Below are 21,341 nucleotides of genomic sequence, written 5' to 3'. Positions count from 1 at the left end.
TAAACCTTCAAACTAGTTTTGCCATGAGTGTCCACCATACCTACCTATGGATTGAATAAGATCCCTCAAGTAAGTTGTCATTGGTGCAAGCAATAAAAATTGCTCTCTAATATGTATGATCTATTAGTGTGTGGAAAATAAGCTTTGTACAAACGTGTGATGAGGAAGACATAAAAGCGAAAGACTGCATAATAAAGTTCTTTATCACAGGAGGCAATATAAAGTGACGTTCCTCCGCACTAAGAGGACACACATCCAAACCTCAAAAGCGCATGACAACCTATGCTTCCCTCTGTGAAGGGCCTATCCCGTACCTTTACTTTTTGCCCTTGAAAGAGTCATGGTGATCTTCACCAATTCCTTATTTCGCCTTTATGTTGGCTAACGTCATATGCTTGGGAAAGATCTATATTCATATGTCAACTTGGAAGTAAGTATTCATGAATAATTATTGTTGACATTACCCTTGAGGTAAGTAGTTGGGAGGCAAAACTATAAGCCCCTATCTTTCTCTGTGTCCAGGTGAAACTTTGATGTCATGAGTAGCACGTGAGTTGTAGCAATTGTAGAAAATGAAAGAATGATTGTGGATTTGCTTTACAAGCTCTTATTTGACTCTTTCTGATGTTGTGATAAATTGCAATTGCTTCAATGACTAAAGGCTATCGGTTGTTACTTCTCGGTAAGGTTCTTGATCCATGCTTTACTTTCTGAAGGAATTATCACTTTAGCATGAGAGATTATATGTTGGTATTGCTGTTCTAAGCTTGATCATGATGCATGCATGTTCGTATCTTGTTTTGTCGACACCTCTCTCCCTAAACATGTGGACATATTTATTGAGCTAGGTTTTCGCTTGAGGACAAGCGAGGTCTAAGCTTGGGGGAGTTGGTACGTCCATTTTGCATCATGTTTTCATGTTGATATTTATCGCTTCTTGGGCTGTTATTTCACTTCATGGTACAATTCTTATGCCTTTTCTCTCTTATTTTGCAAGGTTTACATGAAGAGGGAGAATGCCAGCAACTGGAATTCTGGCCTAAAAGTGGAGCAAGTTTGAGATAACTATTCCGCGCAACTCCAAACGCCGTAAAAATCAAAGAGGATTTTTTTTCCGGATTTAAAAAAATACTGGGCGAAGAAGCGCCAGAGGGGCGCTAGGGGTTGGCCACAGGTCTGCACAGGGCGGCCACCCCCCAGGCCATGCCATGAGGGCTTGTGGCCAACCTACTGGCCCACTTGCCCCCCTCTTTTGTTATATGAAGGGTTTCGTCCAGGAAAAAATCAAGGAGGAGCTTTTTCGTGGTTTCGCCGCCGCCACGAGGCGGAACATAAGCAGAACCAATCTAGGGCTCCGGCAGGACAATCGTGTCGGGGAAACTTCTCTCCCGGAGGGGGAAATCATCGCCATCGTCATCACCAACACTCCTCTCATCAGAGGGGACTCGTCACCATCAACATCTTCATCAGCACCATCTCATCTCCAAACCCTAGTTCATCACTTGTAACCAATCTCCGTCTCGCGACTCCGATTGGTACTTGTAAGGTTGCTAGTAGTGTTGATTACTCTTTGTAGTTGATGCTAGTTGGATTACTTGGTGGAAGAGTTTATGTTCAGATCCTTGATGCTACTCATTACCTCTCTGGTCATGAATATGATTATGCTTTGTGAGTAGTTACTTTTGTTCCTGAGGACATGGGATGAGTCATGCTAATAGTAGTCATGCGAATTTGGTATTCGTTCGGTAATTTGATATGTTGTATGTTGTTTTTCCTCTAGTGGTGTTATGTGAACGTTGACTACATAACACTTCACCATTATTTGGGCCTAGAGGAAGGCATTGGGAAGTAGTAAGTAGATGATGAGTTGCTAGAGTGACAGAAGCTTAAACCCTAGTTTATGCGTTGCTTCGTAAGGGGCTGATTTGGATCCACTAGTTTAATGCTATGGTTAGACTTTGTCTGAATTCTTCTTTCGTAGTTGCGGATGCTTGCGAGAGGGGTTAATCGTAAGTGGGTTGCTTGTCCAAGTAAGGGCAGTACCCAAGCGCTGGTCCACCCACATATCAAACTATCAAAGTAACGAACGCGAATCATATGAACATGATGAAAACTAGCATGAGAGAAATTCCCGTGTGTCCTCGGGAGTGTTTTTCTCCTATAAGACTTTGTACAGGCTTGTCCCTTGCTACAAAAGGGATTGGGCCACTTTGCTGCAGCGTTGCTACTTTTGTTACTTGTTGCTTGCTACGAATCATCTCACCACACAATCACTTGTTACCGACAATTTCAGTGCCTGCAGATTGTACCTTGCTGAAAACGACTTGTCAGATCCTTCTGCTCCTCGTTGGGTTCGACATTTTTACTTATCGAAAGACTACGATTGATCCCCGATACTTGTGGGTCATCACAGCCCAGGTGCGCGCACGCCGTCATGTTTAAACCTAACGCGCGGGCCCCTGCGGTCAGCGGCAGAGAGAGGAGAGAGGGGGAGATACTGGCCACCGATAGGTGGGGCATGCGTGTCGGGGTCGTCTTCCTCCTATGGACATAGGGAGGGGGCACGATAGTGGTGATGCCGACGCCCTCGAGACTAGGTGATGGTAGGAACGGCACCATGGCGTTGTCGCCTACCTATTTGTGGTCGAAAGAGCGACGGGGAGGCTCTGGGTCACCGGCGACCAGGTGGCCACGAGGGGGGTGCTTAGGGTGATGGAGGAGTTGGCTTCTATGGGATGGGAAACCCTGCTGGAAGAGGAGGAGAAGCTTCCCGAGCTCACTACGGTCACGGAGGAGGTGAGAGGAGTGCGAGAGCTGGCCTGTAGCCCGAGATCGACGGAGCTCTAAAGCGGTGGGGCCTTGGTCGATCTCGAGCACCGGAGCTCTCTATGGTTGAATGGAGTGGCTAGGGCCTCGATTGAGGGTCTGGAGGAGTGGTGTGAGGTGCTAGAGTGAAGGGGGAGGGCCTATCTATAGGCCAGCAACGATGCACCGCAGCTACTGGAGAGGGAGAGAGGGCTTGGGGTTGGTACCACGGTTTCGCGGACGTGGTTTATGACCCTAGTGACTCAACGAGAGAGAGTGGAGGCTTAGTGCATGCGTGCTGCGGGGCCGCGCTCTTCTGGCAGAAACTGGCGTACGCGGGAACGCATCGTCTTGGTCAGCAAAGAGGGGGAGAAGGGGCCCTAACGCGGCCCTGATTCAAGAGGTTTGTCAAAGACGTGCAGAGACACTGAGAGTAGGTGAGAACCGGTCGGGGCTGTCCTCCTTTGCCTCGGGTGCACCCTGTAGTGTGCCCAAAGCGCAGATTTGCTATGCCACGGCATGGTGGCGCACTCTCGGGCGCTTTGGCCCTGTCTCGCGTGTCCGGGGGTTAGCTTAGATGCCCCTTAGCCGTTTGGGAGCCGAAGCTCTCACTGTTGGTCAAAGGAAGAGCTTGGAGAGGAGCTGTCAGCCTTGATTCAGAAACTAAAATGAAGATTTTGGCATACTTGCTTGGAACCAGAGGGGGGCCACACGTCTGTAGTTGAGGAGTGGTGCTCGCAGCTTGCTCTAAGAGTTTAGTGGAAAGGGAGTGGGTGTAGATGGGGTTAACTGTTGTTTGACCATGCTGGGAGAAGGTGTTCAACAGGTGTTTGGGGTAGTTAACCTTCACCATTGATGCTGGAAGTTAACATGATTAGGTTTGATGCAAAAGTAGGATGCTCCACCAAATTTGAGCTCCATTGGACAAGTTTGACAGTGCAAACTTGAAATCACCCCCAATTGGGCAGTTCTATCCTTTCAAAACAGAATGTGGTTAAATTAATCCCCAAAAATCCAATTTTTGGCAGGGTCTCCTCATTTGGTGTGTTGAGTACTCCTGCAATGTTTCAGGCCATTTGGACAAACTTTGCTATGTAGAGTTGCTTGAACTTGATTCTGGACAGGGAAGGTTTTAGGATTATTTGGTGAACCAAACCACCTTGAAATGAGGTGAAACTTGGCATGACCACAAAATGTAGCTTGGGAAGCCTGCATAATTTTTCTGGGACTTTATTGAAAATATTTCCTTTGGAGATATTTCAAAAATTCAAACAAACAGAATAGGCTTTCAAGGATTTTCTCAAATATTTTGAACATAAATAGGGGTCGAAATTCTCATGTATGGAAAATATATGTCGTGTAAGTATCTCCAAATTTTCTCAGATTTTCTAAGGGAGAAAAAATAATTTTCCATTCAGAAATATCATTTCCGGCCTCAGAAAAGGACATCGAAATAAAATAGAAAAATATTTTGTAAAATAATTATTTTATGATTTTGGAGAGTTATAATAGCGCCAAAATCAGAATACAATCTTTGGGTGAAGGCACTCCCATGGAATAAGGGTCTTCTAGTGAGAACCCAAAGCAAGGTTTTGAAATAGTCAAAAATAAGACAAAAGTCTTTTGGAATTATCAGGTTTATAAAAAAATTGTTTTTGGATCCACTCATTCAAGCATACACACAAACAATGGCAATCGTGGCACTCATAGCACTTGCTTAAAAAGTTTTAATAAACTGAGGTTCTTGAAGAGACTACACTTGATGTCGGGGGGATAACCCCGGGGTAGGTTCATCAGGCCTACTCCTTTGCCTTCAACCATGAAGGAACATCAAGAACCATTCTGCAAAGCTCAAGTCCCCCTGGCTGGCTAGGAAGTACCTGCCGGCTGGGGGCAAGATGGCCAACTCTCTGGTCGGCCAGGAAGCACCTGTCGGCTAGAGACGAGACGATTACCTCCCTCTGGCCATCTAGGCCAAGCCGGCCGGCTAGAGGAGAGACGGTCGTACCCAAGCCGGCTAGTCAAGCGACTAGCCGGCTAGGGAGCTCAAGTCACATCAGACCGTAGGACATGACGAGACCCTATGGTTAAAGGTGGCTACGCGTCAGCAAAGGTACTGCATCGTACTACATGACGAGACCCTACGCAGGTACAGCGTTGGCGGCCACGCTGCTGACCTCCTCCAGCTCCGATCCATCACCCTGCATAGTGTCAGCCTGTCAAACTCCCACTCCATTACTGCACTCGGTGTGGGGACAGTGGAGACGGCGGTACTGTTTTCCCATGACGATTCTCACTGGGCGACGCCGGACGTACCACACGTGTCCTGCGTCAACCTTATGCGAGATCCTTACTCGCTAGCCGATGGGTCCCATAGCCAGACGGGACCTCGCAGCCGGCGGGGCCCTCCAGCGACAAGCCAAGACCTGAGTGGGCCCCCTGGCCAGCTGGCGAGGCTGCTAGCCGGGTCCCACTCTTGTACCTTTATCCATATTGTAGGTTGGTCGGTTTGTCTATAAAACCCCCCGGCCCCCTCATGCAGAGGGTCGGTCAAGTCAGCATACACACACCACATAGGAGAGGCAGACGCGAGCCGACAGCTCCTTCTTCCTCCTCCGCAATACAGCTCCACGAGCACTTTGTAGTCCCATTCATACGTCATACACTCCGGTAGGATTAGCGGTATTATCCCTACGGAGAGCCCTGAACCTGGGTACATCGTGCGTTCCATGCTTGTACCATCCTCGTTCTCAGCGCCCTCCGGTGCCACTTTGGTTCCCACCATCTTTAGCCTACCCATGGCTTATGTTGTGAGTAAACATAGACATTTGGCGCCCACCATGGGGCCGTCCGCGACATTGGCCGGATTTACGCGCTGGGCGGGGCCCTGCGCTTACACTGTCGGATGCATCGCGTCCGGACCGATCAGCATGCCCGTGGAGCCTGCTATTGATGAGGCTTCGCCCATGTTGATCGACGTCCCAGTCCGTCATTCGGATTCTGATGGGGAATCTGACGACGAGTCGCTCCCCAGCATCGTCATCGCTGTTGTGGAGAACCTCAACGTTCTCTTCAGAGACCTACGTTTCAACGATGGTCCCCGCTACCCCGGCGAGGACTTCGACGTCGAGGCATTGTGCGCCTGCTTTAGTAGGTTCTCCCTCGCGGAGACGTCTGCATTTGACATGTACCCTAGTGATGTGCTCGTCTTTGATGGTCCACCTTCATCTACGGGGTGTCTTGCCCCATATCACGTCGCCGTCATATCCAACGTCATGGTGGTGATGGTCATTGGCACCGGCACTAGCAAGGCTCATGGCAAGGCATCGGCTGACGCTGGTGAGCCTGCTGATGTCTCCGCCAACACGCTTCATGCCGCCCTTGATGGCTTGAAGACGCCCATCACCACCTCCACAAACCCCACCGATGCGTATGCCTCGCTTGAGGATGCTCGCAGGAAGATCTTGGAGGAGGGCATTGCCATCACTGTGGCTAAATGCCGGAGGGAGGCCACGCAGCGCGAGTATAACTTCGCTTATGGCCTCACTCCGGTTTCTGAGGGTCCTATCTGGCTTGGCTCGGTCCGCGGCCGCGGTCGGGTCATTGCCGAGATCCTAGGCGGCAAGCAGCCCATCTACGAGACCCGTGCGGCCAACTTACGGGCTAAGCAGGCGGCCATGGCAAAAATGCCAGACTTGGAGGGCGAGGAGCGTGTCCTTTAGGAGAAGCGGGTCAAGGATCTGCTTGACGCCGCCAAGGAGTAGCAGACACGACTTGACCCTGGTCAAGCACAATCGGAGTCTCCGGGGCCCAATCCCGGAGCACGCTGTAACCCGAGCGGTCATCATCAGGCCGAGGGATCTTCCTCGCATCGCACTTCCGGCCGGAAGGGCGAGGGCAGCCACGACAGGCGTTCTCAGCGCCAGAGCGAGCCGACTTCGAGCCGGCGTCGTGGGGATGATGAGAGTGACTCGATGTATGAGGTTCCTCGTCCGGGGAGGACGCATGCAGCCTACTCAAAAGGCACCCTTCTGATCATGGCTTGGATTGGTGCTCGCATACCACATAGCGGCAACGATGCTCGCAAGCGTCTCAACGCCCTGGCACAATCAGCTCTTCTGGAGGAGGATGGCTCCATTGGTCCGGCGTGCTTCGGCCCCCGGATCCGAGGAGAGCCATTTCCCCCGAGGCTTCACTCTTCCTCGGGACAACCCCAAGTACAACGACATAGCCAAGCCAGCAGACTGGCTGGTCGACTACACCACCGCCGTTGGCATCGCCAGGGGCAACAAGCGTGTAGCCATCCGCCACGTTCCACTCATGCTGGCCGGCTCGGCCAGGACATGGCTTAACAGCCTTCCAGCCGGCGGCATCAACTCATGGGTTGATTTCGAGGATGCATTCGTCTTCAACTTCACTAGCACCTACAAGCGCCCTGGCCGGATCGCGAGCTGGCCATGTGCGTCCAAAGGCCCGACGAACCCCTTCGTGACTACATCACGGGTTGGACGAAGCTTCGCAACTCCTGCGAGGGAGTGCATGAGGTACAGGCCATCCAGTATTTCATCGACGGCTACCGAGACGACACTCTCCTCAAGCACAAGCTCATGTGCTCCGAGCCCACCTCTCTGGCGGTGCTCATCGCCAAAGTGGACAAGTACGCCACGGCCAACTCCGCGATGTGGGTCAAGGTGACCGCATCAGACAAGGTTGTCCCCACGCCGACTACCCCCAAGCCGGTTGGCGACAATCGAGGCGGCCAGAACAACAACAAGCGCAAGGAGGATTAGCTTGATTCGCGCTCCAACAACAAGCTGGTAGCCAACGTGGAGGGAGAGGTGCCGGCTGCTCAAGGCGGCTCTCAATGGAGGCGAACCGGCAAGAACGACTGGCAGCCCAAGCTTAGCTTCGAGCAGATGCTTGACCCGCCCTGCAAGATGCACTCTGGGGCCAAGCCTTCGACAGTGCAGGTTTGCACGACGACTGTCGCAAGGGGAGGGTCTGCCGGCTGCCCTAGGTACAGATGCAGCGCCTCATGCTCCGGCTCCCGGTCCAGTTCCAGCTCAGCCGCCACCGCCTCACAACGACGGCCGCCTCCACGACGCCTACCCCCATCAATACGGAGCATTTGTTGTCTTCACCGGCGAGGGTGCCAACAAGCACAACCAGCGCCAATGCCGGTGCGAGGTGAACGCCACGGTCCTCCCGGTTCCCCAATACATGCATTGGTCTGAAAAGCCCATCACATGGAGCCGGGTTGACCATCCCGCGGTGATGCCAAACCCTCGCTCATACGCGCTCATCCTCGACCCCACTTTCGCCTCCCAGAGGCTCACCTGCCGGTTCTCAAGATGAAGATGGCTAGTCCAAAGGGCATCATCACTATTGTTGTCGACTACAAGAAGTCGCTCGAGTGTGCACATGACAGCAGCCGCCTGGCCGATGCCATGGTGATTGCTGAGGAGAAAATGCAGATCGTCGGGCTCGTGGCTCAGGCTACCGAGCAGCTGGCGATCCCTACTCCTCCATCCCAGTACGCCGGCGAAGGCTCATTCAAGCCGGCCAAAGAAACCAAGCAGGTGCCACTCGACCCTGTGAACCCCAAGCAGTGCGTCACCATCGGGGCTAACCTCAGCCCCAAATAGGAAGGCGAGCTCGTCGACTTCCTCCGTGAGAATCGGGACATCTTTGCATGCTCTCCCAAATACATGCCAGGGGTTCCGAGGAAGTACGCCGAGAACAAACTTCACATGCGACCGGATGCAAAGCCGGTTAAACAAACTTTGCGCCGCTTCGCCGAGGGGAAGCGGTGCACAGTTGGAGAAGAGATTGCCCGACTCCTTGCACCCGGCTTCATCATGGAGGATTTCCACCCGGACTGGTTAACCAATCTAGTCCTGGTGCTGAAGAAGAACAACACATGGCTAATGTGTATCGACTACATGAGCCTCAATAAGGCATGCCCGAAAGACCCTTTTGGCTTGCCCAGGATAGATCAAGTGATCGACTCCACAGCCGGCTACAAACTGCTATCGTTTCTGGATGCTTATTCAGGCTATCATCAAATCAAGCTGGATCGAGCTGATCGCCTGAAGACCTCCTTCACCACGCCCTTCGGGTCCTACTGGTACACCACCAGGATGTTCGGTTTGAAGAACGCTCGTGCGACATTCCAACGCTGCATGCAGCAGTGCCTCCTGCCACAGATTGGCCGAAACATCCACGTCTATGTGGATGACATCATCATCAAGACCAAGCAGCATTTCAGCCTCCTTGACGAATTGCGGGAGACGTTCACCAACCTGCGCGAATACAAGATCCGGATCAATCCGGAGAACTGCGTCTTTGGAGTTCCAGGCTGCAAGCTCATGGGGTTCTTCGTGTCCGCTCGTGGCATTGAAGCGAACCCCAAGAAGATCGGAACTATTGAGCGGATGGTAAAGCCAGCTCGAATCCTCGACGTCCAAAAGTTCGACGGCTGCCTGGCGTCCCTTAGCCGGTTCGTCAGCCGGCTCGGCGAGAAGGCGCTTCCACTCTACTAGCTCATGAAGAAAACAACCAAGTTTGAGTGGAACGACCAGGCAGATGAAGCCTTCCATGACCTCAAGCGGGTTATCTCAAGCCTGCCAATCTTGGCAGCACCGGCTGAAAGGGAACCCATTCTCATATACATTGCAGCGACCACTCGCGTGGTTAGTGTAGTGTTTGTAGTAGAGGGCAAGGAGGAGGGAAAGGTACTGTTAGTGCAACGCCCTATCTATTACCTCAGCGATGTCTTGTCCGCCTCCAAGCAAAACTACCCCCACTACTAGAAAATGTGTTATGGTGTTTACCTTGCCGCAAAGAAGTTGAAGCAATACTTCCAAGAGCATGCCATCACTGTGGTGAGCACTGCTCCTCTTTTAGAAATCTTGGGCATCCGTGATGCAACTCGCCAGATTGCCAAGTGGTCCATCTCCATGGCCGACCATGAATTGGGCCGAAACCCAATTTGAGCCGTCAACTCTAGACTCCACTCATTGGCGGATGCACTTCGACGACTCAAAGATGCGACTGGTATGGGAGGCGGCATCGTATTGACGTCTCCGAAGGGAGACCAGCTCAAGTATGCTCTCCAGATTCACTTCACCACCCACAACAACGTTGCCGAGTACGAAGTGCTTGCTCATGGCCTCTGTCTTGCCAAGGAGATTGGCATCCGGCGGCTCCTTTGCTTCGGCGACTCGGATCTCGTGGTGCAGCAAGTCTGTGGCGAATGGGACGCCAGGGATGCCAACAAGGCGAGCTATCGCTTCCTCATCCAGTAGCTCAACGGCCCTTTAGAGGGTTGTGAGTTTGACCACGTCCCCAGGGCGGACAACGAGGCGGCTGATACATTGCCAAGATTGGCTCACAAGACAAGCAATTCCAGCCATCGTCTCCCTCGAACAGCTGCACAAGCCATCCATCAAGCCATCTCCAGAGTCGGCGTCAATTTTAGTACCGACTGATCCCTTTGTCCAAGCGCCGTCGGCTACGCCAGCTGTGCCGGCTACAACTCCTGTGCCAGCTACACTGGCTCTGCCGACTCCAATAGTTGTGCTGGCTACAACCACCCTGCCGGCTACGATTACTCCGCCGGCTACAGCAACAAATCTGGCTTCGCCAAGCCTCGAATACTGTCGTATCAACACCCAGTGGGTGGACGTCATGGAGTTAGACAGCGAGCCAGCTGCCACGACGGCATCGGAGACAGAGAGTCTCGAGCCTGCGACTGCTTCATCAAGCGCGGGGGCTGCAGAAGCCCCTGACACTCAGGTCGAGATGGAGCCCGTCCTTGTGTCGGTCCGTCGTGGGCTCAACCCATCTTGGCCTCCCTTCTTCGCGGCGAGCTTCCTCAAGATGTGGTGGAGGCAAGGCAGATTCAGCGCAGATCAGCAGCCTACGCCATCATCAATCACGAGCGGGTTCGGCGTAGCGTGATTGGCGTATTCCAGCGATGCATCGAAACAGAAAAGGGGCAGGAGATCCTTAGAGACATTCACCAGGGGTAGTGCGGGCATCATGCCTACTCTAGAACCCTGGTGGCCAAGGAATTCCACCATAAATTCTACTGGCCCACGGCCCTCGAGGAGGCCATGGACATGCTCAAAAAATACGAGGGCTGCCAACGCTTTGGCGCGCAAAGCCACATGCCACCCTCAGCCTTCAAAACCATCCCGCCATTCACCGTCAGGGGGTTGGACATGGTGGGGCCATTCAAGACCGCTCGAGGCGGCATGACGCATCTCTTGGTAGCCATCGATAAATTTACCAAGTGGATCGAGGCTACGCCCATCAAGAAGATTGATGGACCCACGACCGTCAGGTTCATCAAGGACATTGTTGTCCGCTATGGCGTCCCCCACAGCATCATCACCGACAACAACACCAACTTCGCCAAGGGTGCTTTGGCACTCTAGTGCTCCAAGGAAGGCATCCGGCTTGACTTGGCATCGGTGGCACACCCACAATCCAACGGCCAGGTGGAGAGCGCCAATGGCCTGATCCTGGCCGACATCAAGCCAAGACTGGTGGCGCCACTCGTCAGGTCAGCCGGTTGCTGGATCGAAGAGCTGCATGCAGTGTTGTGGAGCCTCGACACCACGCCGAATCGGTCAACCGGCTTCACCCCATTCTTTATGGTATATGGGTCCGAGGCAATCATCCCCACGGATGTCGAGTTTGACTCGCCTCGAGTCACCTTATACACAGAGATAGAAGCGAAGGAGGCAAGAGAAGATGGCGTCGATCTGCTCGAGGAGGCATGGGACCTAGCCTTGAGCCGGACGGCTATTTATCAGCAGAAGCTGAGACACTACCACAACAAGAAGATCAAGCCTCTCTCCTTCAGGGAGGGGGACTTGGTGCTAAGAAGAATCGAGCGAGATGCCGGCCAGCATAAGCTCTCTTCCCCATGGGAAGGGCCCTTCATCATCAGCCGGGTATTGCACAACAATGCATACTAGCTTATCGATGCCCTAAAGCCAAGGAAGCGCAAGAGAGACGACTCCGGCCAGGAGACGGAGCGTCCATGGAACGCGGCGTTGCTTCGCCCATTCTATAGCTAAATGCAAGAAAAATGGAAAGAGCATGTACGTATGTATCTTTCTCCCTCTTTGGGATTTCCAATGAATGCAATGGTTGTTTCAAGCCGAGGCTTGGGACACGCCTCTTTTGGATTCATAACAATAGTTTTCACTCGTTTTGTGAGTCCCTTGGTCCGGCTCCACGGGCTCGGGTGCTCGCTAGCCGGCCCGAACGGTTCCCTTAGTTGTAGACGAGCATATAGTGCACACCGAGTCGAACCCTGGCCATCTCGTAACAGCTACAGACCGGCTCCCAGCTGTCCGGCTAACGAGGCGGCGCCAGGTAAGGTCAGTTGAATGAAAAGTTCAACTACAAAAAGGGTTGCCGGCTTGTGTTGGCTTGATCCTTTTAAGATCTTATCATTCTAGCCGGCCTCTGCTGGCTTGTGTTTGAATCTTTAAGTCTTGATGGCTTCGAAAAATATAAGTCCAATATTCTCAAAGGCAGTAACCTCGACCCAGTCATAGACCGGCTCCCGGCTGTCGGGCTGGCGAGGTGGATGCTAGAGGGAATTAAGGGGTTGGAGAAAAGGAAGTCAAGCAGGAGTCAAAAGATGAGAATACAAGGTAGAAAGCATGGTGTTACGAATTTAATGCAGAATATATATATTCAAAAGCATTTGTCCCACGGCCGAAGTTCATTAGCACCCCCAGTGGGTGGAACTATTGGAGTGACGATACATTGCAGACAACAAAAACAAAAACAAAAACAGGACCAGCTAAGGGGCGGCGGGCTCGTCTATTGCCCCGGCTGCAGCTCCTAAAGTGGTGGCTTCACCATGGCCGGCTACTCCCGGGGCGGTGGCCCCGTCTCCACCACGAGAGCTTTCGGCTCCGTCCCTGTCGGAGTCGGCATAAGCCTCGCTGCTGGAGTCGGCGTCTTCCTCCTCAAGGGCCGCCTCGTCGAATCTTCCATCGGCATCATACGGCTGAGGACGGTGAAAGTCCTCAGGGACCACATTGTTGTCTTCATCCCGCTCCAAGTTGAGCTCGTCCCAGGCGGCATATGCGGCGATGTCGCTGGCCCTCATCCACAGCTGGTCCTCCATGGCCTGCAGCTCCCACTCTGAGCTGTCGCGCTACGCGACGAGCTTGCTCAAGTCCAGGTTCCGATACCAGGACTTGGCCAAGCACAACGCCATGTAGGCACCAGCACGCACGGCTGAGGCATGCCAGGCGTCAAGATGATCGCCACCAGCAGCAAGCCAGCGGGATAGACGGCTCACCGACTCCGGCTCCACGGCTTCGGGCCACAGAGCCTTTATCATCGACGCGCTGACACTCTAGAGCCGCTCCATGGATTCGGCCAGGACAAGCAGACAAGCTCTGATGCCCACGGCAATCTCCTTCATAGTCGAGCCGGCGTCGGCATCCACCTCCTCACTAGCAGCGCGACGCTCCTCGCTTGCAGACAACAAAAACAAAAACAGGACCAGCTAAGGAGCGGCGGCCTCGTCTGTTTCCCCAGCTAGAGCTCCTGAAGTGGTGGCTTCACCATCGCCGGCTGCTCTCGGGGCGGTGGCGCCGTCTCCAGCACGAGAGCTTTCAGCTCCATCCCTGGCGGAGTCGGCATAAGCCTCACTTCTGGAGTCGGCGTCTTCCTCCTCAAGGGCCGCCTCATCGGAGTTGCCATCGACATCATATGGCTAAAGACATTGCAAGTCCTCAGGGACCACGTTGTTGTCTTCATCCCGCTCCAAGTTGAGCTCGTCCCTGATGGCATATGAGGCGATGTCGTTGGCCCTCATCAGCAGCTGGTCCTCCACGGCCTTCAGCTCCCCCTCTGGGTTGTCGCGCTGCACGACGAGCTTGCCCAAGTCCAGGTTATGATACCAGTACTTGGCCAAGCGCATCGCCATATAAGCACCAGCACACGCGGCTGAGGCGCGTCACGCGTCAAGACGATCGCCACCAGCAGCAAGACAGCGGGATAGCCGACTCACCGACGCCGACTCCACGGCTTCGGGCCATAGAGCCTTTATCATCGACGCGCCGGCACTCTGGAGTCGCTCCATGGATTCGGCCAGGACAAGCAGACGGGCTCTGATGCCCATGGCAATATCCTCCATAGTCCAGCCGGCGTCGGCATCCACCTCCTCACCAGCAGCGCGACGCTCCTTGCGGCTTGTCTCAATAGCTGTTTCAGCCGCTTCATGTGACTTAGTGAAGATTCCTGGGGCAGGGGAAGGGGTGCGAAGAAGAATAAGAGGGGAGAGCAACAAAGAAGAAAAAGTTCAAGACAAAATGAAAGAAAGGCTTACGGTTGAAATGGATATCGGTCTCACGGGCCTCCTCTAAGTCCTCGCGCTCCCGCACCGCGCTCGCTTGGGGTGCGCGGGAGAGCTCTTCCTAGAGGGCCACGGCTGTCTCCATCGCCTTGGCCAGCTGCGCCTGCTTCTGGATCAGGGCCTCCTCCTTCTCCTTCAGGGCGACATCTTTGAGCTTCATCTCCTCGAGCTGAGCCGTCTTGAGACGCTCCGTCTTGGCAGCATAGGAGTTGTCCTTCTCCTCAAGGGTGGTGTGCATCTGCCCCAGCTTGGCCCGAAGGGCCACCTCACGATCCTTCTTCTCCCACTAGAGAAGACTCAGTTGCTTCTGGAGCCGCTAGCCCGCCTCGCGCAAGGCGTCTCGCTCCGAGGCGGCCATGCCCAGCTAGCCCTGAAGATGAGAAACTTGGCCGTCAACCGCCTGGTTCTGGCCCGTAACATGTTGTACGCCTGCACTTGGGCATCATGAAGCTCCTGCAAGCAAAGCAAAAGAAGCAAGAATTAAGGTTCGACCCGGCTAATTCATATCCGGCCCGATTCTCGGGTGCTACACCCAGTGGGTGCGCTAGCGCGCCTCCACTAAAAAAGCAAAGGAAAAATATAGCACAAGGAGATTCGGCCCGCCAACGGTTGGTCGACCCTATTCTCGGGGGCTACACCCAGTGGGTGCGCTGGCGCGCCCCCACTGATTCAAGAATTGAAAAAACCAAATCCAAGGCTATGAAGACGCAATGGATGAAGGACTCACCCTGGCACGTTCCTCCAGGCGCTCCAGATCATTGTGGGCCAGCCTGGTAGCTTGCTTCACCTTGTCCCGGCTATTGGTAAACATCGCCACCAGTTCCGGGACACCGCTCAGCTTGGCGCCTAGGGCCATCATTAGGCACTCGGCGTTGGCCACGCGCCAAGTCTTCATGAGCCGGCTCCCCGCGCTGGAGCCGGCTCTTGGAGCAGCTGGGCCGCGATTGGTCATGATGATGGCGCCGGCTCCATGTCGCTGGTAGGTGGTCGACTCCATGAACGTTCCGGTCGGCGTTGTCTCTGCAGCTGGGGCTGGATCGGCCGCCTCCGGCGCATCCATGGTCACCTATGGCACCTCCATGTTCAGCACCGGCGCGTCGCCTACTTCGGCCTCCGGCGTGTCGGGGATCACCTCGAGGTCCGCTGGGTGCACCTCGGAGCCGCCTCGCTAGCTGGCTCCTTCACACGAGTTCGCTTGGAGGGGTCATGTCTAGCCTTTGTACGCTTCTCCTTGGGCTTCTCAGCCTGGCTGGGCTGAGATTGGCCCGCGGCCATCTTCTTTGCCGCCACTTCCCAACTAAGGGCGGATTCATCATCCACAACCTTCTGGACAGCGTCAACTGCTGCCCAGCCGGCTCGCTCGGCAGCCAAGGTGGTTTCTTCCTCCACGTCTTATGCCTCCCCGCCAGGCACAATTTGAGGATCCTATCCTCACAGGAGAAAAAAAGAGACAACGAAGGAATCTTACCCAGCTACGACGGGCACCTGCTTCCTGTTGGCGCTGGCTCGGCGCCTCGTGGCGCTGCCTTCTTGTCCTCCGGCTGGAGGTCCTGGCGCAGCGTGCTTGGGGGCCGGCTTGGAGGTTGTGGCGCCCTTGCCCTTGTTCCTAGCCACCTCGCCAGGCATGGCCGTCTCACCAGCGTGGTGGCGGCCTCATGTCAGGGGAGGGCTAGTGACTTCCCCCACCTCCTCGGCTCTTCCTAGAAGGCTGCATCATATGAAGAAGGTGGTGTATCATCATCGTCTGTCCAGTCAACAAGGGGTGGCCTCAGGTGCTTACCAGACGGCTCGGATCCCTCCAACTCCAGCGCCTCCTCCGAGACGGCGTCCCGCGACTCGATCATTCCCTCGTCTTCAATCTCCGAGGGGTCTGACGTCTCTATGTCGGGAGCCGGCGGGTTGAGCCTTTGCAGGTTCTCAAACAACTACGACAATAAAATTTGTAGCCGACAATATAGAGGAAACAACAGTTTCAAAAAGACAAAGAAAAACAAGATCGGAGAAGATACTCACCATTGGGGGAGGATGGGCTCTGTCGTAAGGGACCAGCACCCATTCCCGGTCTCCTCCTTCATTCATGTCGGCGGAGGAGATCTGGTTCACGGTATTCGCTACCGCGCCGGCATGAAAGTTTTTGGTGGAGAGCCGGCAGGGATCGTACCGGCCGTTCATCTGGCATATCATATGAGGTCGTCTCTGCAGCGGCAGTATCCGGCGTGTCATTATGGTGGTGAGAAGGCCGCGAGCTTTCAGGCTTTCGAGGTAGACGCCTATCTGCGCTACCTCAGCAATTGGCTTCAGGTACTTGGCTTGCCAGTTATTCTTCGCCATCGGAGGCTCGATGGAGAAGGGGGCATGTTGATGGCGTCGCGGGAGGGGCTGACGTTCTTCACATAGAACAAGCCCCTTTGCCACTGCTTGATGGAGTCCTGGAGTGGTATCTGGGGGAAGCCGCACTCCATCCTTGTTCTCAGCGCCCTCCGGTACCACTTCGGTTCCCACCATCTTTAGCCTACCCATGGCTTATGTTGTGAGTAAACACCGACACTTGAAGTAAGTTAAAACCTGGTGTGATAGACCTATCCCCCTTACAAGAATCTCGTCCCCGAGATTCCTAAGCTAGGTGCTAAAAAGTATCGAAATTCGGATCAGAGATAGTCTTCACACTCCCATGTTGCTTCTACTTCGATGTGGTTGCTCCACTGAAACTTGAAGTACTTGATGCTACGGCTTCTTGTACAATGCTCGGCTTCGTCCAAGATGCGGATCGGCCCCTTGCGATAAGTCAGGTCGGGTTGAAGGTCAATGACTTGATGGTCGATGTCCTTATAGAGATGTGAATGGTTTGGCGCTTGAAGGCACTTCAGGAGTTGTGACACGTGCAAGACGTTATGCACACCCGAAAGTTCTGGAGGTAGCTCAAACTGGTAAGCAACTTCTCCACGCCTTGTCGTGATCTTAAAAGGTCCAATGAACCTTGGAGCAAGTTTACCCTTAACATGGAAACGCTTGGTTCCCTTGAGAGGTATGACGTGAAGGTACACCTGGTCTCCGGGGTTGAACTCCACTTCTGTGCGGTGGGAATCCGCGTAGCTCTTATGTCGCGACTTGGTTGTTTTCACATGCTCCCTGATAGGTTGCACCTTGTCTTTTGCTTCATGAAAACGTCTGGCCCAAATATCAATCCTTCACCTGTTTCGAACAAGTTGAGTGGGGTGCGGCACTTCCGTCCATATAGCACCTCAAATGGGGCCATCTGGAGACTGGACTGATAGCTGTTATTGTATAAGAACTCAGCGAATGGCAGACATTCTTCCCATTTGGTCCCATGTGCCAAGACACAAGCGTGGAGCATATCCTCATGTATCTGATTCACTCGCTCCGTCTCTCCACCCATCTATGGGTGGAAGGCGGTGCTGAAAGCGAGCTTGGTTCCGAGAGCTTCTTGGAACTTCTTCTAGAATCTTGAGGTGAACTTCGTGCCTCGGTCAGATACAATTTCCTTGGGAACTCCATGGAGGCTCACAATACGATGGATATATAGGTTGGCCAATTGGATACCATCTTAAGTGGTGTTGTCCGGAATAAAATGGGCTACCTTGGTTAGGTGGTCGACAATGACCCATATGGAGTCGTGCCCTTTGCCTGACTTGGGCAGACCGGTGATGAAGTTCATGCCGACTCTGTCCCACTTCCATTCGGGCACCTGGAGAGGTTGTAGCAGCCCAGCAGGTCGTTGGTGTTCAGCCTTGACACGCTGGCATACATCGCATTTGGCGGTATAGAAAGCTATTTCCCTCTTCATGCCATGCCACCAGAACCTTTCCCGGAGGTCTTGATACATCTTGGTCCCACCAGGGTGAGTTGAGTAGGGTGTGTCATGGGATTCTTGCAAGATTGAATTCTTGAGTTCAGTCTTCTTGGGTACGCATAGACGTTTCCCAAACCACATGACTCCTTGTTCATCCACTGAGAATCCTAGGGCCTTGCCTTCCTGGATCTTCTTCCTGATGCCTTCAATATTCTTGTGTCCCTTCTGGGCCTCTTTGATGCCATCTGCCAGAGTGGGTTTTACTTTGAGGTTAGCTAGGAATCCTGGTTCAACCAGCTCCAACCCGAAGCTCTCCAACTCTTCATATAAGGCGGGTAGCCTTTCCTTGATTATAGCATTCAAGGTATAGGCCTTCCGACTAAAGGCATCGGCCACCACATTGGCCTTACCAGGGTGGTATTGAATGCTGAGGTCATAGTCTTTGATCAGCTCCAACCATCTTCGCTGCCTCATATTCAACTCCCTTTGAGTAAAAATATACTTCAGACTCTTGTGGTCGGTGTGTATTTCACATTGTTTCCCCAGAAGGTAATGTCGCCATGTCTTCAGGGCATGCACTACGGCTGCCTACTCGAGGTCATGAGTGGCATAGTTCTCCTCATGTGGGCATAGTTTCCGTGACAGGTAAGCCACGACCCTGCCGTCTTGCATTAGGGTGCCACCAAGCCCGGTTCTTGAGGCATCACAGTATATCACAAACTCCTTGTTGATATCCGGAGTAGCCAGTACGGGGGCGGTAGTCAATCTCTTCTTTAGTTCCTGGAAGCTTTCTCCGCACTCCGGTGTCCATTCAAACTTCTTTCCCTTCTTCAAGAGCTGAGTCATTGGTCCGGCGATGCGGGAGAATCCTGCCACGAACTTGCGGTAATATCCCGCGAGTCCGAGGAAGCTTCTGACTTCTTTCACATCTATTGGTGACTCCCAATTGGTTACCGTGGTAATCTTGGAAGGATCGACTGCCAATCCATTTGCCGTCATGGTATGACCCAAGAATCCAACTTCGTGCAGCAAGAATTTGCATTTGCTAAACTTGTCATGAAGTTGGTGTTCTCGAAGCTTTTCCATCACTAGCCTCAAGTGTTGCTCATGTTCTTCTTCGGACTTGGAGACGATTAATATGTCATCGATGAAGACGACGACAAACTTATCCAGGTATTCCATGAAGACTTTGTTCATGAGGTACATGAAGTATGCTGGGGCATTGGGGAACCCAAATGACATGACTAAGCATTCGTATAGACCGTATCGGGTCACGAATGCCATCTTAGGTATGTCCTCGGGTCAGATCTTCAGCTGGTAATAACCAGATCTGAGGTCGATCCTGGAAAATACCTTGCCGCCATTTAACTAGTCAAATAGGTCTTCAATCTTGGGGAGTGGGTACTTGTTCTTTATCGTGACGTCACTGAGGGAACGGTAATCGACGCAGATCCTGATAGTCCCATCATTCTTGGACATGAATAGAACAGGTGATCCCCAAGGTGATGCACTCGAACGGATGAATCCCTTCCTGAGTTGCTCATTCAACTGCTTCTTCAACTCTGCTAGCTCTTCGGATACCATCCTATAGGGCTTCTTATAGATAGGCCTTGATCCGGGCATGAGCTCAATGATGAACTCGATGTCTCGGTCAGGAGGCATCCCAGGCAGCTCATCAGGAAAGACGTCCGGGTACTCGTAGACTATTGGTACTCGGTCCAACTCTTCTTCCGAAAGGCCATTAACCTGAGGGACTTGAGTGGAGGTAGGTTCAGGGACATACTTGACTTTGACCCCTTGGTCACTTGTGATGGTAATAGCCCTTTTGGTGCAGTCCAATATGCTTTGGTGCCTGGCCAACCAATCCATACCAAGGATGACGACCAAGCCTCTTGACTTAAGGACGATGAGATCTGCTATGAAGCTAATCCCATTAATGTTGATCCGGACTCCTCTACATCCTAGGTTGGTCCTTAGCCCTCCTCCCAGGGTATGTACTCCCATTTTCCCATTAAGGAGGGTAGGCTTCAAACCACATTTTTTCGCAAACTTTTGGGTGACAAAAGAATGCGAAGCACCACAATCAAACAATACTGTTGTTGGGGTGGAGTTGACAAGGAACGTACCCAGAATGCAGTCCGGGTCCTCCTGATCTTCTTCTACGGAGATGTGATTCACGCGTCCTCTGCTGTGGTACTGCTGCTTGCGGGGAGCCTGGTTCCTGCTTGGTGCTCCATGACCTTGTCCTTGATTAGGTGCATTGGGGCGCGGTGCATCGGGCTTCTTGTTGGGGCACTGCCTGGAGTAGTGCCCATTCTGATCACATCCAAAGCAGGTAATCTGCCCTGGAATGTTGGGCTTGACCCCATCACTCTTGGGAAGATTGATCGCTGGCCTGGGGTTGGCATGCTGCTGGGGCTGGTAGTTTTGGCGGAATGTTGGTGCCTTATACTGCTGTTGCTGATAACTGGGTTTTGCCAGGGCGGATTGCCACGGACGTGCCTTCTGGTTACTGGAACCTCCATTGCCCATCAGCTTACGCTTGCGGGTGTCATCCATCGCACGACACTTATCTTCCAGCATGAGGGCCTTGTTTACCAGATCGCAGAAGGTCCGGCATTCACAGACAACAAGCTGATACTGAAGCGACTGCTGGAGTCCTTCCATGAAGCGTTCCACCATCGCAGCTTCAGTGTTCACGTCTTCTAGTGCATACCTTCACAAAAGGTTAAACTTCTGCAGGTACTCCTTGACCGTACCGCTGCCTTGCCTCAGAGCTCGGAATTCCCGCTTCTTAGTGGTCATCATTCCCGCGGGAATGTGAGTGGCGCGGAATCCTTCCTTCAAGTCAGTCCAAGAGATAGCCTGTTCTTCCCGCATGATCTGGAACACGTCCCACCATGCTCTGTCCGTGCCTCCGAGACAGTGAGAAGCATAAAGGACTTTATCGGGGGTCGTCAGTGCATTTTACCAGCGCGAGGAGGTCTTCGATGGCACGGATCCATTCATCAGCATCCAACGGTTCAGTTGTCTCCGTGAGTATGGGAGGCGTGGTCCTCATAAACTCAAATAGAGTGGAGCGACCGTTGCCATTTCCGTTTTGCGGCAGATTGTTCACTAAGACTTGAGCCAGCTCCTGCATGGCGGCTTTGTTGGCTTGACATTCCTCTCAGAGAGCATGGAGGAACTAAGCCACGGTCATGCTCTCCGGAGGAGGTGGTGGAGGGGGAATGTCACCTTGCTGCTGCTCGGGGTGATCTCCAGCTTGGGCAGACCCACCAGTTCCTGGCTGCTAGCCAGAAGCGCCAGTGCTGGGGTTGCCGAAGGTGC

Source organism: Hordeum vulgare, chromosome 7H (assembly GCF_904849725.1).
Source record: "Hordeum vulgare subsp. vulgare chromosome 7H, MorexV3_pseudomolecules_assembly, whole genome shotgun sequence".
Taxonomy (NCBI): domain Eukaryota; kingdom Viridiplantae; phylum Streptophyta; class Magnoliopsida; order Poales; family Poaceae; genus Hordeum; species Hordeum vulgare.
This window is presented reverse-complemented; position numbering follows the sequence as displayed.